A 7432-nucleotide genomic window follows, 5' to 3' on the forward strand; every position below is an offset into this window, starting at 1 on the left:
GGCCCTGCAGCTCAGCACACCCACTGCTGGAACTGGTGCTGCTAAAGCTGCCTCTGCTGGGTTTGTTGCCACTGCTGCTGAAGCTGCTGCTGCTGTGTCCACCACCCCTGCTGCCACTGAAGGTACTGCTGCTGGATCTGCCACTGCTTCCGCTACTGGGTCTGTTGCTTCTGGGTCTGCCGTTGCTGCTGTTACTGGATCTGCTGCTGCTGGGGCCGCTGTTACCGAAGCTGGAGCTGCTGATGTTGCTGCCAGACTCTGCTCCTGCTTGGGTCCAACTCTTGGCTCAAGTTGGCATGGCCGGGTCCCAGGACCACTGCTCTGTTTGCTGGAGCTGGGCTCAGGCAGTGGGGGAGGGGAGGGAGCTGCAGCTGCTCTAGTTCTCTCGCTGTTCCACGTGTTCTTCTACCTTATGATCTGCTCCTCCGTTGCTCACTGCTGCTCTCCCTTCACGTTTATTGAGTTGCGCAGAGCTCCAGTGTGAGTGGAAACTCCCCACACCTGGATTTTCTGAAGCTGGAGCCAAATCTGGCAGCTTTCTGATGCTCACCACCACCGCCGTGGTTAGCAGAGCTGCCGGGGCTGCTTTTGCAGGCTGCCCGGGCTCTGGATGCTCTGTATCTCTTCTACTTCTCCGCTGCTGCTTCAATTTTCTATACACCTCACTTTTTAGTAAAAGTGTGTATTTTGCTGAGGTTTGTTTGGTCTTTCCCCCCACAGGCTGCTTTGTTGTGGTACCTACACTGCCACCTTAACCGGAAGTCAGGATAAACAAAATTGATAAGCCCTTAGAAAATCTGACCAGAAGAGAGAAGAGACAAAAATTAATAAAATTAGAGATGAAAAATTCATCATTATAGGAGATACCAAAGATATTTAGAAAATCATAACTATATACTTGAAGAACATATATGCCTCTAAGTTTGAAAATCTGAAGGAAATGGATGATTTCCTTGATTCATATGACTGACCAAAATTAAATGAAAATGAGATAAATCATTTAAATAGACCTATAAAAAGTATGGAGATCCAAGCAGTTATAAAAAGTCTCTCAACTAAAAAAAGTCCAGGCCCAGATGGATTCACTGGTGAATTTTACCAGATCGTCATGAAAGAACTGACACCAATGTTTCTCAAACTTTTCCATAAAGTAGAAAAGGAAGGAATTCTACCAAACTCCTCCTTATGAAGCCAACACCACTGTGATACCAAAACCAGACAAAGACAGAAGAAAGAAAGAAAATTACAGACCAATCTCTCTCATAAACATAGGTGCAAAAATTCTCAACAAAATATTGGCAAAAGAATACAAGAATATATCAGAAAAGTCATTCATCCTGACCAAGTAGGCTTTATTCCAGAGATGCAGGATTGGTTCAACATAAGCAAATCAATTAATTTAATACATCATATAAATGAGCTGAAGGATAAAATTCACATGATCATCTTAATAGATGCAAAATAGGCATCTGATAAAAATCCAATATCCCATCATGGTAAAAAGTCTGACAGAAACTGGGAATAGAAGGAACATATCTCAAAATAATAAAGGCTATACATGAAAACCTATAGCCAACATAATACAAAATGAGGAAGAACTTGAAGTTTTTCAACTAAAATCAGGAACAAGACAAGGGTATCCACTGTCCCCACTTTTATTTAATATAGTGCTGGAAATCTTAGCTATAGCAATAAAGTAAGAGACAAAAGGGATACAGGTTGGAAAGGAAGAAATCAAATTATCACTATTTGCAGATGATATGATTCTATACATAAAAGACCCTAAAAACTCTACCAGCAAATGTTAGCACTGATAAACACTTTTAGCAATGTAGCAGGATACAAAATAAACACACAACAATCAGTAGCTTTCCTATATATTAACAACAAACATTTGGAGGATGAAATCAGTGAATCTCTCCCATTTACAATTGCCTTAAAAATATAAATAAAGTACCCTGTAATAAACCTAACCAAGGAAGTGAAGGATCTCTACAATGAGAACTTTAAAACAATCAAGCAATATATTGCAGAAGACACAAAGAAATGGAAAGACATACCATGTTCCTGGATTGGAATAATTAATATTGTGAAAATGTCAATCTTACCAAACGCAATCTGCACAGTTGATGCATTCCCCATTAAAATTCCAATGGCATTCTTCACAAAAATAGAAAAAAAATACTAAAATTCATTTGGAAGAACAAAAAATCTTGAATAGCCAAAACAAGTTTGAGCAACAAAAATAAGGCTAGTGGTATCACCATACCTGATTTTCAGCTATATTACAAAGCCAATGTAACATAAAAAGCATGGTACTAGCACAAGGACAGATGCATAGATCAATGGAACAGAATAGAGGACCTAGATGTTAATCCAGGATGAAAACAGATTGTCTTTCTCCATGCACAAGAATCAAGTCCAAATGGATCAGAGACCTTAATATCAGATCTGAAAGTTTTAAATTATTAGAGGAAAATATAGGGGAAGCCCTTTAACATATTGGCATAGGCAATGACTTTTTGAATGTAATCCCAATTGCTCAGGAAATAAAACCACTAATCAACCACTGGGATCTTATGCAACTACAAAGCTTTTGTACAGCAAAGGACACTGTGAATAGAGCAAAGAGACAGTTTACAGAATCGGAGAAAATCTTTGGCAGCTAATTATCTGACAGAGGATTAAGATCCAGAATATACAAAGAACTCAAAAAACAAAACAATAGGGAATCAAACAACCCAATTAAAAAAATGGGCTATGGAACTAAATAGAGAGTTCTCAATGAAAGAAATACAGATGTCATATAAACATCTAAAAAGGTGTTCTGCATCCTTAGCCATCAGGGAAATGCAAATTAAAACTACTTTTTGATATTCCATCTCATTCCTGTCAGAATGGCTATCATCAACCAAACAAATGACAATAAATGTTGGTGAGGATGTGCACAAAGAGGAGCCATTCTACACTGTTGGTGGGAATGTCGTCTGGTATGTCCATTGTGGAAATCAGTTTGGAGGTTCTTGAGACAGCTAAAAATAGATTTACTATATCATCCAGCTATAGCACTCCTAGGCATATATCCTAATGACCCTTCTTACTATCTTAGAGATACTTGCACAACCATATTTATTGATACTCTCTTCACAATAACTAGGAAATGGAACCAGCCTGGATGTTCCTTCACAGGTGAATGGATAATAAAGACGTGGTACATTTACACCATGAAGTTCTATTCAGTGGTAAAGAAAAAATAAATTATGAAATTTGCAGGGAAATGGGTGGATCTGGGAAGGATTATAGTAAGTGAGGTAACCCAGGCTCAGAAAGCCAAATGTTGCATGTTCTCTCTCATATGTGCATCCTAGCTGTGAATGTTTCGACTTGTGTGTGAGCTAGAACCAAAAATCAGTAGTGGACGCCAGTAAGTTAGAAAAAGGCTATAAGGAAGGGAGGAGATGGAAGCACTTAAGGGGATTGTATTGTGTATATGTAAGTAGAAGAACAGATTACAAGGAGTGGAATAGTTTAACTGAGGCCAGAGGAAGAGATTAAGAGAAGAGTGGGGGAAGGGGCAATCAAAATTCAAGATATTCTGGATAAAGCATATGAAAGCCTACTTTTTTGGATAATGGCACATACAGAAGCGATAGATTGCTACTAGTAAAATTGCAGTGCCAGGGATGTGATACCTTCGAATGAGTTGTTGGCCAGGGAGATCCCTGTTGCATTCAAAATATTACAAGTTATTGCCAAGACCCTTGGTTTCCCATGAGTAACAGATGGTAAGACCCTATTGCTGAAGATTTTATATGCCTGGGCTGCAAGGTCACTGAGAAATCAAGCTGATGCTGAGCAGAAAACCTTCTTATATACCAGCCAACTGAAAGCTGGAAAAAGCTGAACTGCATGCAGCCCTATGAGAGACAGAAGTCAACAGCGGTGAAAACAGTGGACAGTGGAAACCTCAAGTTTGGCCAAATAGACCAAATGACTGAACAGGTGGAATAGTGGCATGTCAGATTAATTGAGAGAGGGAGGGGATATGATGGAGAGTGGAGTTTTGAAAAGGGAAGTGAGGTAAGGGGGGAATTATCATGGTTTATTGTCTACGTATAGAAATTGTTAAAAAAAATTTAAATGAAATGATGAACATTCTTTAGATGTTTATTGTCCACTTGTATTTCTTTCTTTGAGAATTCTCTACTCAGTTCCATATCCCCTTTTTTGATTGGGTTGATTGATTTTTTTTCAGTGATTAGTTTCTTTTTTTCTTGTTCTTTTTCTCTTTCTTTCCTTTTTTTTCTTCTTTTTTTGAGTACTTTGAGGATTCTACCTCTGTGTGTTACACCTTTGCCAAATGGATAGCTGGTGAAAGTGTCCCATTTTGCATGCTGTCAATTGACTCAATTCTTTTCTTAGCTGTGTCTTTCTAGATTCATGAACTCCCATTTGTTGAGTGTTTGTCTCATTTCCTGGGCTACTGGAGTCTAATTCAGAATGTCTTTCCCTATGTCTCTCTCTCTATTTTGGGTTGTTTGTTTTTTGTTCTTTGAGGTAGGGTCTCACTCTAGCCCAGGCTGACCTGGAATTCAAGATGTAGTCTCAGGTTGGCCTCTAACTCATGGTGATCCTCTTTCCTCTGCTTCCCAAGTGCTGGGATTAAAGGGATGTGTTACTATACCTGGCTTTTTTTTTTTTTTTTTTTTTTGGTTTCTTTTGTTTTTCGAGATAGGGTCTCACTCTAGCCCAGGCTGACCTGGAACTCATTATGTAGTTTCAGGGCGGCCTCAAACTTACGGTGATTCTCCCACCTCTGCCTCCCAAGTGCTGGGAGTAAAGGCGTGTGCCACCATGCCTGGCTTTTTTTTTTTTTTTTTGATGTAGGTTCTCATAGTCCCAGCTGACCTGGATATGCTGATATCTTGAAGTGTTCTTCCTACTCTATCCTCTAGTTTTTCCAGACTTTCATGTCTTATATTGAGGTCTATCATCAATTTGGAGTTGATTTTTTTGTGCATGGTGATAGAAGAGACTGCTGTCTTTTCTGAAGTGTGTCTTGTTGGTCTCTGTCAAAAACCAAGTGGCTGTAGTTACTTGAGCTTTTTCTTAGATCTTCTATTCCATTTCATTGAAGTATATGTTTTGTGCAAGACCATCCTGTTTTTACCACTAAATCAGGTAGGATGATAGAATCAGCTGTATTCATTTTGCTGAGGAAACTTTTGGCTATCTGAAGCCTTTTGTGTTTTCATATTAATTTTTTAAGATGGTTTTTCCCATTTTTATGAAGGATGGTGCTGGAATTTTCATTACAATTGCATTGAATCTATATATTGAATTGATTGTGTGGTCATTTTCATGATATTAACTGTTCTGATCCATGAGCATGGTAAATCTTTCCATCTTCTAGGGTCTTCCTCAGTTTCTTTCTTCATCATTGTAATGTATTCATTGTATAGGTCTTTCACTTGGTTAGGGATAGTCCAAGGTATTTGATCTTTTGTGGATATTGTAAATAGGACTTTTCCCCTTATTTTTTTCCTCATCATTTCTTATTGGTATATAAGAAGGCTACAAATTTTTTGTGCATTAATTTTTATTTCCTGCCACATTTCTGGAAATGGTTAGCAGTAATAAAATGTTTTTAATCAAGTCTTTAGGGTCTTTTAAGTAAATAATTGCATCTTCAGCAAATAAGGCTAGTTTGACTTTTTCCTTTGTAATTTGTATCCATTTTGTTTCTTTCTCTTGTCCTCAGACATTCACAAGACCAAATCAATCTCCTCTCAAGTGCTGTATCATCACAGAAGTTTCCACAATCTTACCGAACAAACCAAGCTGTTTTGATTCCTACAGCAACTATGAGCTTGTTCTGTGTCTAATACTTCTTTTTTTTTAGTTTTTTTTTTTTTTTTCGAGGTAGGGTCTCACTCTGGCTCAGGCTGACCTGGAATTCACTATGTAGTCTCAGAGTGGCCTCGAACTCTCGGCGATCTTCCTACCTCTGCCTCCCAAGTGCTGGGATTAAAGGCATGTGCCACCACGCCCGGCTCTCTAATACTTCTTATCACTTCACCAGATCCATCTTCTGAATGTTTCTCCTCCATTAGTTGGAGAGACATGGTTGGAACTGTGTGCTTCTGTTACCTCTCAGTCTCACTCTCACTGTGTTTCATACTTTTTAGCCAGTCTATCCTCCTCTGTGATTTACTTGATCTCTTGATCTTTTTCTCTTTGTAGTTGAATTTATCTTTGTAATCTTTACTTTTCATCCACACCATCACAAACAGACAGCTTCCCATTCCAATTCCTTTTTCTTACCTCAAATTCTTTTATGATGCTTTCAATGAATGAGTTGGTGAATTTAGTTTACTTTTTTTTTTTTTTAGATTTTCGAGGTAGGGTTTCACTGTGGTCCAGGCTGACCTGGAATTCACTATGGAGTCTCAGGGTGGCCTCGAACTCATGGTGATACTCCTACCTCTGCCTCCCGAGTTCTGGGATTAAAGGCATGCACCACCATGCCCAGCTTTTAGTTTATTTTTTGTTGAGAATTCCAGCACCTTCAGTCATAAGGAAAATTGATCATTAATTTTTTCATTATAAGAATCTATGCAGTTTATTGTCAGGATAATACTGTTTTTATATAGTGAGTTTGATGACATCTTTTCCCTTTCTAATTTATGGAATTGTTTGAGAAAAAATTTCTCCATGTTCAATATAGAAGAGTTTGAGGAGCACTTTATATGTGTTATAGATAGGTTCTATTTTGTTAAGGCTTCCATACTTTATATCAATGATTAAAACATGTAGTGCTGGGCGAGGTGGCACATGCCTTTAATCTCAGCACTCAGGAGGCAGAGGTAGGAGGATTCCCCCCTCCTTAGTTGAGCCACCTTTTGCTACCAGCCCCAGCCATCCTGTCTATTAAGGAGTCTAAACTGCCAGAGGATCAAAATCCAGCACTCCTGCCCCCTTTTGCCCCTGAGGAGAACCTCTACCTACCTCTCTATATACCTGCTCCTGTGTCAGGACTCACACCGCAGGTGGCAACTGCCAATCTGGGCCCAAGGGAAGAAGGAAGAAACATGACAAGTTCTCCTCATACATGGGCCCTGACCGTGAGACAGGCAGACCTGACGGCAGTCACACTGTCCTTGTGAGCAGTAGGCCCTCTGATCAGGACAGCCAACAGTTCATGGCCCATATCTCCTTCTCCACTAGTGACCTGTAAAATTGCAAGATGCAGAAAGAATCCAAAGTTTTCAGATAAACTCTCGGCCCTACTAGACTTGTTAGATTCATCAGCTCACCTGGGATGACTGTCAGCAGTTTTGCAGGTTCTCTTCACAACAGAGGAAATGGAATGGATTCTAGCTGTCACCCATAAGCTAGTTTATGGACCTAACGGCCAACCCACAATTATGGA

Source organism: Jaculus jaculus, chromosome 2, assembly GCF_020740685.1.
Source record: "Jaculus jaculus isolate mJacJac1 chromosome 2, mJacJac1.mat.Y.cur, whole genome shotgun sequence".
NCBI lineage: Eukaryota > Metazoa > Chordata > Mammalia > Rodentia > Dipodidae > Jaculus > Jaculus jaculus.